General features: G+C 41.9%; 1 pseudogene; it reads left to right on the top strand.

Moving 5' to 3' along the window:
• The first annotated feature begins 234 nt into the window (after nucleotides 1-234).
• LOC100408561 (cAMP-dependent protein kinase catalytic subunit gamma-like) lies at nucleotides 235-8133 on the top strand (annotated as a pseudogene).
• The last annotated feature ends 1956 nt before the right edge of the window (nucleotides 8134-10089 follow it).

The raw sequence follows: 10089 nt of genomic DNA, 5'->3' as shown, positions 1-10089 counted from the left end.
ATTCTTTACATAGACCAAAGTCAAATCTCCCCTATCTAGAAGGCGCACCTATAAGTAGAAATAGGAAAAAGACAACCCAAATTAACAGTAAAATGAGCTAAGAATGGTAACAGCTCACAAAAAAATAAAAACATTTTTTGGACATAGAGAAGGATACCTACCCTCACTCCTAATAAGAAAGTTGCAAATTAAAACTACACTGCCGTAATCATTTCTCAGCTATTAGGTTTGAAAATGTACACTGTTGGCAAAGCTGCAGAGAAACAGGCACTCTCCTACATTGCTGGTGAAAGAATAAATTAGTACAACACCTATGGAGGGCAATTTGCCATATCTATACAAATTATAAATGTGTAAGTCCTTTGACTAAGCAAATCCACTTCTGGGAATTTATCTTATACCTATATTGGCATCGGTTATTATGCACTGAAACAACATATTTTTTTTTCTTTTTTATTGCATTTTAGGTTTGGGGGTACATGTGCAGAACGTGCAAAATAGTTGCATAGGTACACACATGGCAGTGTGTTTTGCTGCCTTCCTGCCCCTCATCCACATTTGGCATTTCTCCCCAGGCTATCCCTCCCCAGCTCCCCCAACCGCTATCCCTCCCCATTCCCCCCAATAGACCCCTATGTGTAGTACTCCCTTCCCTGTGTCCATGTGTTCTAGTTTTTCCTCACCCGCCTATGAGTGAGAATATGTGGTATTTCATTTTCTGTTCTTGTGTCAGTTTGCTGAGAATGATGTTCTCCAGTTTCATCCATGTCCTTACAAAGGACACGAACTCACCTTTGTAAGGTGAGTTTTTGATTGCTGCATAGTATTCCATGGTGTATATGTGCCACATTTTCCCAGTCCAGTCTATCATCGATGGGCATTTGGGTTGGTTCCAGGTCTTTGCTATTGTAAACAGTGCTGCAATGAATATTCGTGTGCATGTGTCCTTATAGTAGAACTATTTATAGTCCTTTGGGTATATACCCAGTAATGGGATTGCTGGGTCATATGGAATTTCTATTTCTAAGGCATTGAGGAATCGCCACACTGTCTTCCACAATGGTTGAACTAATTTACACTCCCACCAGCAATTTAAAGTGTTCCTATTTTTCCACATCCTCACCAGCATTTGTTGTCTCCAGATTTTTTAACGATTGCCATTCTAACTGGCATGAGATGGTATCTCAGTGTGGTTTTGATTTGCATCTCTCTAATGACCAGTGATGATGAGCATTTTTCATGTGTTTGTTGGCCTCATGTATGTCTTCTTTTGTAAAGTGTCTGTTCATATTCTTTGCCCATTTTTGAATGGGCTTGTTTTTTTCCTGTAAATCTGTTTTAGTTCTTTGTAAATTCTGGATATCAGCCCTTTGTCAGATAGGTAAACTGCAAAAATCTTTTTCCCATTCTGTTGGTTGCCGATTCACTCTAGTGACTGTTTCTTTTGACATGCAGAAGCTGTGGAGCTTGATTAGGTCCCATTTGTTTATTTTGGCTTTTGTTGCCAATGCTTTTGGTGTTTTGGTCATGAAGTCCTGGCCTACTCCTATGTCCTTAATGGCTTTGCCTAGATTTTCTTCTAGGGTTTTTATGGTGCCAGGTCTTATGTTTAAGTCTTTAATCCATCTGGAGTTAATTTTAGTGTAAGGTGTCAGGAAGGGGTCCAGTTTCTGCTTTCTACACATGGCTAGCCAGTTTTCTCAACACCATTTATTAAACAGGGAATCCTTTCCCCATTGCTTGTCTTTGTCAGGTTTATCAAAGATCGTATGGTTGTAGATATGTTGTGTTGCCTCCGATGCCTCTGTTCTGTTCCATTGGTCTATATTTCTGTTTTGGTACCAGCACCATGCTGTTTTGATTACTGTAGCCTTGTAGTATAGTTTGAAGTCTGGTAGTGTGATGCCTCCTGCTGTGTTCTTTTTGCTTAGAATTGACTTGGCTATGCGGGCTATCTTTTGGTTCCATATGAAGTTCATGGTGGATCTTTCCAATTCTGTGAAGAAAGTCAATGGTAGCTTGATGGGGATACCATTGATTCTGTAAATTACTTTGGGCAGTATAGCCATTTTCATGATATTGATTCTTCCTAACCATGAACATGGAATGTTTCTCCATCTGTTTGTGTCCTCTCTTATTTCGTTGAGCAGTGGTTTGTAGTTTTCCTTGAAGAGGTCCCTTACGTTCTTTGTAAGTTGTATTCCTAGGTATTTTATTGTTTTTGTAGCAATTGTGAATGGCAGTTCGTTCTTGATTTGGCTCTCTTTAAGTCTGTTATTGGTGTATAGGAATGCTTGTGATTTTTGCACATTGACTTTATATCCTGAGACTTTGCTGAAGTTGCTTATCAGTTTTAGGAGTTTTGGGGCTGAGGCAATGGGGTCTTCTAGGTATACTATCATGTCGTCTGCAAATAGAGACAATTTGGCTTCCTCCTTTCCTATTTGAATACCCTTTATTTCTTTTTCTTGCCTGATTGCTGTGGCTAGAACTTCCAGTACTATATTGAATAGGAGTGGTGAAAGAGGGCATCCTTGTCTAGTGCCAGATTTCAAATGGAATGCTTCCAGTTTTTGTCCATTCAGTATGATATTGGCTGTTGGTTTGTCGTTAATAGCTTTTATTACTTTGAGATTCGTTCCATCAATACCGAGTTTATTGAGGGTTTTTAGCATAAAGGGCTGTTGAATTTTGTCAAATGCCTTCTCTGCATCAATTGAGATAATCATGTGGTTTTGTTTTTGGTTCTGTTTATGTGGTGAATTACGTTTATAGACTTGCATATGTTGAACCAGCCTTGCATCCCCGGGATGAATCCTACTTGATCATGATGGATAAGTTTTTTGATGTGCTGTTGCAGTCAGTTTGCCAGTATTTTATTGAAGATTTTTGCATCTATGTTCATCATGGATATTGGCCTGAAGTTTTCTTTTCTTGTTGAGTCTCTGCCGGGTTTTGGTATCAGGATGATGTTGGTCCATAAAATGATTTGGGAAGGATTCCCTCTTTTTGGATTATTTGGAATAGTTTCAGAAGGAATGGTACCAGCTCCTCTTTTTGTGTCTGGTAGAATTCAGCTATGAACCCATCTGGACCTGGGCTTTCTTTGTGTGGTAGGCTCTTAATTGCTGCCTCAACTTCAGACCTTGTTATTGGTCTATTCATAGTTTTGGCTTCCTCCTGGCTTAGGCTTGGGAGGACACAGGTGTCCAGGAATTTATCCATTTCTTCTAGGTTTACTAGTTTATGTGCATAGAGTTGTTTGTAGTATTCTCTGATGTTGGTTTGAATTTCTGTGGAATCTGTGGTGATTTCCCCTTTATCATTTTTTATTGCATCTATTTGGTTGTTTTCTCTTTTCTTTTTTATCAGTCTGGCTAGTGGTCTGTCTATTTTGTTGATCTTTTCAAAAAACCAGCTCTTGGATTTATTGATTTTTTGAAGGGTTTTTTGTGTCTCTATCTCCTTCAGTTCTGCTCTAACCTTAGTTATTTCTTGTCTTCTGCTAGGTTTTGAGTTTTTTTGATCTTGCTCCTCTAGCTCTTTCAATTTTGATGGTAGGGTGTCAATTTTGGATCTCTCCACTATTCTCATGTGGGCACTTATTGCTATATATTTTCCTCTAGAGACTGCTTGAAATGTGTCCCAGAGATTCTGGTATGTTGTGTCTTCGTTCTCGTTGGTTTCAAAGAACTTCTTTATTTCTGCCTTCATTTCATTGTTTATCCAATCAACATTCAAGAGCCAGTTGTTCAGTTTCCATGAAGCTGTGTGGTTCTGAGTTAGTTTCTGAATTCTGAGTTCTAACTTGATTGCTCTATGGTCTGAGAGACTGTTTGTTATGATTTCAGTTGTTATGCATTTGCTGAGGAGTGCTTTACTTCCTATTATGTGGTCAATTTTAGAGTAGGTGTGATGTGGTGCTGAGAAGAATGTATATTCTGTGGTTTTGGGGTGGAGAATTCTGTAAATGTCTATCAAGTTTGCTTGTTCCAGGCCTGAGTTCAAGCCCTGGATATCCTTGTTGATTTTCTGTCTGGTTGATCTGTCTAATATTGACAGTGGAGTGTTAAAATCTCCCACTATTATTGTGTGGGAGTCTAAGTCTCTTTGTAAGTCATTAAGAACTTGCATTATATATCTGGGGGCTCCTGTATTGGGTCCATATATATTTAGGATCATTAGCTCTTCTTGTTGTATCGATCCTTTTACCATTATGTAATGACCTTCTTTGTCTCTTTTGATCTTTGTTGCTTTAAAGTCTATTTTATCAGAGACGAGAATTGCAACTCCTGCTTTTTTTTTTTTTTTTTTTTTTTGCTTTCCAATTGCTTGGTAAATCTTCCTCCATCCTTTTATTTTTAAATTTTATTTATTTATTTATTTATTTATTTATTTATTTATATTTATTGAGTTGGAGTTTTGCTCTTGTTACCCAGGCTGGAGTGCAATGGCGCGATCTCTGCTCACCACAACCTCCACCTCCTGGTTCAGGCAATTCTCCTGCCTCAGCCTCCTAAGTAGCTGGAATTACAGGAATGCACCACCATGCCCAGCTAATTTTTTGTATTTTTAGTAGAGACGGGGTTTCACCATGTTGACCAGGTTGGTCCCAATATCTCAACCTCGTGATCCACCTGCCTCGGCCTCCCAAAGTGCTGGGATTACAGGCTTGAGCCACCATGCCTGGCCCCTCCATCTCTTTATTTTGAGCCTTTGTGTATCCTTGCATGTGAGACGGGTTTCCTAGATACAGCACACCGATGGGTTTTGGATTTTTATCCAATTTGCCTGTCTGTGTCTTTGGATTGGTGCATTTAGCCCATTTACATTTATGCTTAATATTGTTATGTGTGAATTTGATACTGCCATTTTGATGATAGCTGGCTGTTTTGCCCATTAGTTGATGCAGATTATTCTTTTTGTTAATGCTCTTTAGCATTTGGTATGTTTTTAGAATGGCTGGTACTGGTTGTTCCTTTCTATGTATAGTGCCTCTTTCAGGAGCTCTTGTAAAGCAGGCCTGGTGGTGACAAAATCTCTGAGTACTTGCTTGTTTGCAAAGGATTTTATTTTTCCTTCAGTTATGAAGCTCAGTTTGGCTGGATATGAGATTCTGGGTTGAAAGTTCTTTTCTTTAAGGATGTTGAATATTGGCTCCCACTCTCTTCTGGCTTGTAGAGTTTCTGCCGAGAAATCTGCTATGAGTCTGATGGGCTTTCCTTTGTGGGTGACCCGACCTTTCTCTCTGGCTGCTTTTAGTATTTTCTCCTTCATTCAACCCTGGTGAATCTGACAATTATGTGCCTTGGGGTTGCTCTTCTTGCGGAATATCTTTGTGGTGTTCTCTGTATTTCCTGGACTTGGATATTGGCCTGCCTTGCTAGGTTGGGAAAATTTTCCTGGATAATATCCTGAAGAGTATTTTCCAGCTTGGATTCATTCTCTTTGTCACATTCTGCTACACCTATCAAACGTAGGTTAGGTCTCTTCACATAGTCCCACATTTCTTGGAGACTTTGTTCATTCCTTTTTTATTTCATTGAGTTGATCTTCGACTTCTGATATTCTTTCTTCTGCTTGGTCAATTTGGCTGTTGAAACTTGTGCATGTTCGCGAAGTGCTCTTGTTGTGTTTTTCAGCTCCTTCAATTCATTCATATTCCTCTCTAATTTGTCCATTCTTGTTATCATTTCCTCGAATCTTTTTTCGAATCTTTTTTCAAGGTTCTTAGTTGCTTTGCATTGATTTAGAACATGTTCTTTTAGCTCACAGAAGTTTCTCATTATCCACCTTCTGAAGTCTGACTCCGTCATTTCATCACACTCATTCTGTGTCCAGCTTTGTTCTCTTGCTGGTGAGGAGTTTTGGTCCTTTGTAGGAGATGAGGTGTTTTGGTTTCAGGTTTTTTCCTCCTTTTTGTGCTGGTTTCTTCCCATCTTTGTGGATTTATCCACCTGTCGTCTGAGTAGTTGCTGGCTTTTCGATTGCGTCTCTGAGTGTACACCCAGATTGTTGATGCTGAGGTATTTCTGTTACTTAGTTTTTCTTTTAACAGTCTAGCCCCTCTGCTGTATGACTGCTGAGGTCCACTCCAGTCCCTGCTGCTGTGGGCTCCGCCCTGTTGCCCAGGCTCTACCCTGCTGTTGTGTGCTCCACCCTGTTGGCGGAGTCTATCTGTTATGGCAGGTTGCCTCGGCAACGGCAGGCTGAATCAGCAATGGGCGTGTACCTCAGTAGGGGTGGAATGCCTTGGTAGTGGCAGACGCCCCTCCCCCACGGAGCTGCACTGTCCTGTATTCAGCTGTGCCGGCAGTGAAACTCTAAACCCAGAGCGTTTGGAATCGCCATTTAATTTGTCCCTGTGGGGGTGGGACCTGCCGAGCTTGATCACCTGGCTCCCTGCCTCAGAGCCCTTTCTCCCTCTTTTTTTTTTTTTAAGTTGAATGGATGACTCTCTCCCAGGTGTTTTAGTCGCCTGCTGGTAGGGTACCGGGAACTGTGTGATTTCCCGTGCAGGGGCCCACTGCACTGGCTCAAATGTCACTTCCCGGGAATCTCCTTGTCTGGCTCACTGTCCAAGTCCCGTTTAATCAGCTGGATATGCTAATCTGCCCTCCCAAATTTCAGATTGCTGGTTTAACAGGGCACCCAGATCAGCACGTTTTGTGCGGGGCGCAAGCCAAGAGGGCTGCGCTGGCTTCCCGTGACTCTCCTACACCTGGGAATTTCCCCATTCTGTAGGCAACAAAGATCCGTCTGGGAATGTGGCTAGGACTCACCCTCTGTGCCTTCAATGAGAGCTGTAATCCCGAGTTGTTCCTACCGCTCAATCTTGGAAGACCCTGAAACAATGTATTAATAAAAGACTGGAAAACGGCTATAGCAAGACCCCCGCCGCCATTAGTCTGCAGTTGTTAGTCCACAGCCGCTGCCAGAACCCCGCGGCCGCTGCCACAACCACCATGGCAACGTCCCTGCCAAGAAGGACACCAAGCAGAAGGTCGTGAAAGAGTTCCTAGCCAGAGCCAAAGAAAATTTCCTCTACAGATGGGAACACCTTGTTCAGAACACCGCCAGCTTGGATCAGTTTAAACTGCTGAAGACGCTGGGCACCAGCTCCTTCAGGCAGGTGGTCCTGGTGAGTCACCAGGAGAGCGGCAGCCACTACGCCATGAAGATCCTCAACAAGGAGAAGGTGGTGAAGCTGCAGCAGGTCGAGCATGTCCCGAACAAGAAGCGCAACCTGCAGGCGATCCTCGTCAAGCTCCATTTCTCCTTCAGGGACAACTCCAACCTGTACCTGGTGATGGACTATGTGCCGGTTGGGGAGATGTTCTCCCACCTACAGTGCGTCGGAAGGTTCAGAGAGCCCCATGCCTGTTTCTATGACACCCAGATCGTCCTGGCCTTCCAGTACTTGCACTCGCTCGACCTCATCCACCGCAACCTGAAGCCCGAGAACATCCTCATCGACCAGCAGGGCTACCTGCGGGTGACAGACTTTGGTTTCACCAAACGCATGAGGGGCAGCGACTGGACCCTGTGTGGGAGCCCCAAGTACCTGGCCCCCGAGATCATCCTTAGCAAAGGCTACAACAAGGCCGTGGACTGGTGGGCCCTGGGGGTGCTCATCTACAAGATGGCCATGGGCTTCCCGCCCTTCTACACCAACCAGCAGATCCAGGTCTTCCAAAACATCATCACTGGGAAGGTGCGGTTCCCCTCCCATGTCAGCTCTGACCTCAGGGACCTGCTGTGGAACCTGCTGCAGGTGGACCTCACCAGGTGCTTCGGGAACCTCTGGAACGAGGTCAGTGACATCAAGAACCACAAGTGGTTCGCCACAACCAATTGGATCGCCATCTATAAGAAGAAGGTGAAAGCTCCCTTCATCCCGAAGTTCGCAGGCCCTGGGGATGCCAGTAACTTTGACAACTGTGAGAGGAAGAGATCCAGATCTCCATCAATGAAAAGTGTGCCAACGAGTTTTCTGAGTTTTAGGGGTGTGCTTGTGCCCCCTGTGGGTTTTCTTTTCTTTCTTATTTTTTTGGACCCTCTCAGAGCTCATCCTATGTCTCTCTTCCTATGGCTGGTTCAGATTTGTATGCTTTATAATAAAACTGTAATCACAAAAAAGATAAATAAATAAATAAAAGACTGGAAAACAATCTAAATTCCATTAATAGTAAATTAACTAAATACATTATGCTACATTTATTAAATGAGATATTTTGCAGATCTTCAATAAAATGCAAAAAAAATAAGAAAGCTCTATATATTGATATAAAAAATCTTCAGAATGTAAAAAGTTTGGTGGGGCTTTTTTGTTTTGTTTTTTGAGACAGAGTCTCACTCTGTCATCCAGGCTGGAGTGCAGTGGCATGATCTCAGCTCATTGCAACCTGTGCCTCCTGGGTTCAAGGGATTCACCTGCCTCAGCCTCCCAAGTAACTGTGACTACAGGCGTGTGCCACCATACCCGGCTAATTTTTTTTTTTTTTTTTTGCATTTTTAGAAGAGACAGGGTTTCACCGTGTTAGCCAGGATGGTCTTGATCTCCTGACCCATAATCTGCCCGCATCAGCCTCCCAACGTGCTAGGATTACAGGTGTGAGCCACTGCCCCTGGCCTGTTTTTTTTTTAAGTGTAAAATAATGCTATCTTTTATGTAAAAAAAAAAAGGGGGGGGGAGCATTAATGCCATTTCTTAGTTTGTACAAACAAAAAAAAGTAAAAATAAAAAAATTTAAAAAGAGTAGGGGAATACATATTCATACATATTTGTATATGTAAAAACTCTGGAAAGATTCAGAGAAAACTGAAAGCAGTGATTAAGGTACAGGATAGGAACCAGGCATATGGGCTAGATATGAGAAAGTAATTCTTTATTGTGAACCTTTTCATCTTCAGCCACATGCACACATGTTCTCTGTGATCCTTTCTATCACTTAACTATAATGAATTCTGAATCATTATTTTAATCATTTATTTATAAAATTTTACTGGCTCAATGTTTAAATCCAAAATAATTGTTCGCTTCAAAATTTTAAGATTTCTAGGCTTAAGTAATTGGCTCTTTAAAAATCCCATTAGAGCCAGGTGCAGTGGCTCATGCCTGTAATCCCAGCACTTTGGGAGGCTGACATGAGTGGATCATCTGAGGTCAGGAGTTTAAGACCAGCCTGACCAATATGGTAAAATCTCATCTCTACAAAACATACAAAAATTAGCCAAGCATGGTAGTGTGTGCCTGTAGTCCCAGCTACTTGGGAGGCTGAAACAGGAAACCTGGGAGGCAGAGGTTGCCATGAGTCAAGATCATGCCACTGCACTCCAGCTGGGGCAACAGAGCAAGACTCTGTCTCAAAAAAAAAAAGAAAGAAAAAGAAAAAAAATCCTATTAGAGTGAATACCATAATGCTAAAGAGTCTAGTCTCTTAAAAAAAAGAGTACAGGTAATTTTGCTATAATCACATCTTCACTAAAATATTATATGAGCCCTGGCATGGTGGCTCATAATCCTTTGGGAGGCTGAGATGGGAGGATCACTTGAGGCCAGAAGTTTGAGAACAGCCTGGGCAACATAGCAAGAACCTATCTCTACCAAAAAAAATTTTTTTTTGATTGGCCAGGCACATGCTTGTAGTTCTAGCCACTCGGGAGGCTGAGGCAGAAGGATCCCTTGTGCCCAGGAGTTTGAGGCTCCAGTGAGCTATGATGACGTCACTGCACTCCAATCTAGGTGACAGAAAAAGACAAAACAGTATAATTCACATAGCCAAATTCCACTTCAAGAAGTTCTGAAAGACTTCTAACCATTTTATCATGTTTTCTGTACTAGGAATGTGTTTAATTAATACTGCTTGGAATGTATTAGCTAACAATTTAAGTTTGAAACCTTTGGTCAGAAAGAAAATTTTGTTTTAATGTTATTTATACTTTTTTATTTGATCTAAATTATTAGTGTCTGCACAATGGGTTTTTCCCTAGTTGTAGACTACACAAGATAGTAGAGAGGTCAAAAGCATGGGCTCTCAAGTCAGGGTTTTATGTCCTGACTCTACCACTTACTAATTATGTGACTTT

This window comes from Callithrix jacchus, chromosome 8, assembly GCF_049354715.1.
Source record: "Callithrix jacchus isolate 240 chromosome 8, calJac240_pri, whole genome shotgun sequence".
Lineage (NCBI taxonomy): Eukaryota > Metazoa > Chordata > Mammalia > Primates > Cebidae > Callithrix > Callithrix jacchus.
This window is presented reverse-complemented; position numbering and strand designations above follow the sequence as displayed.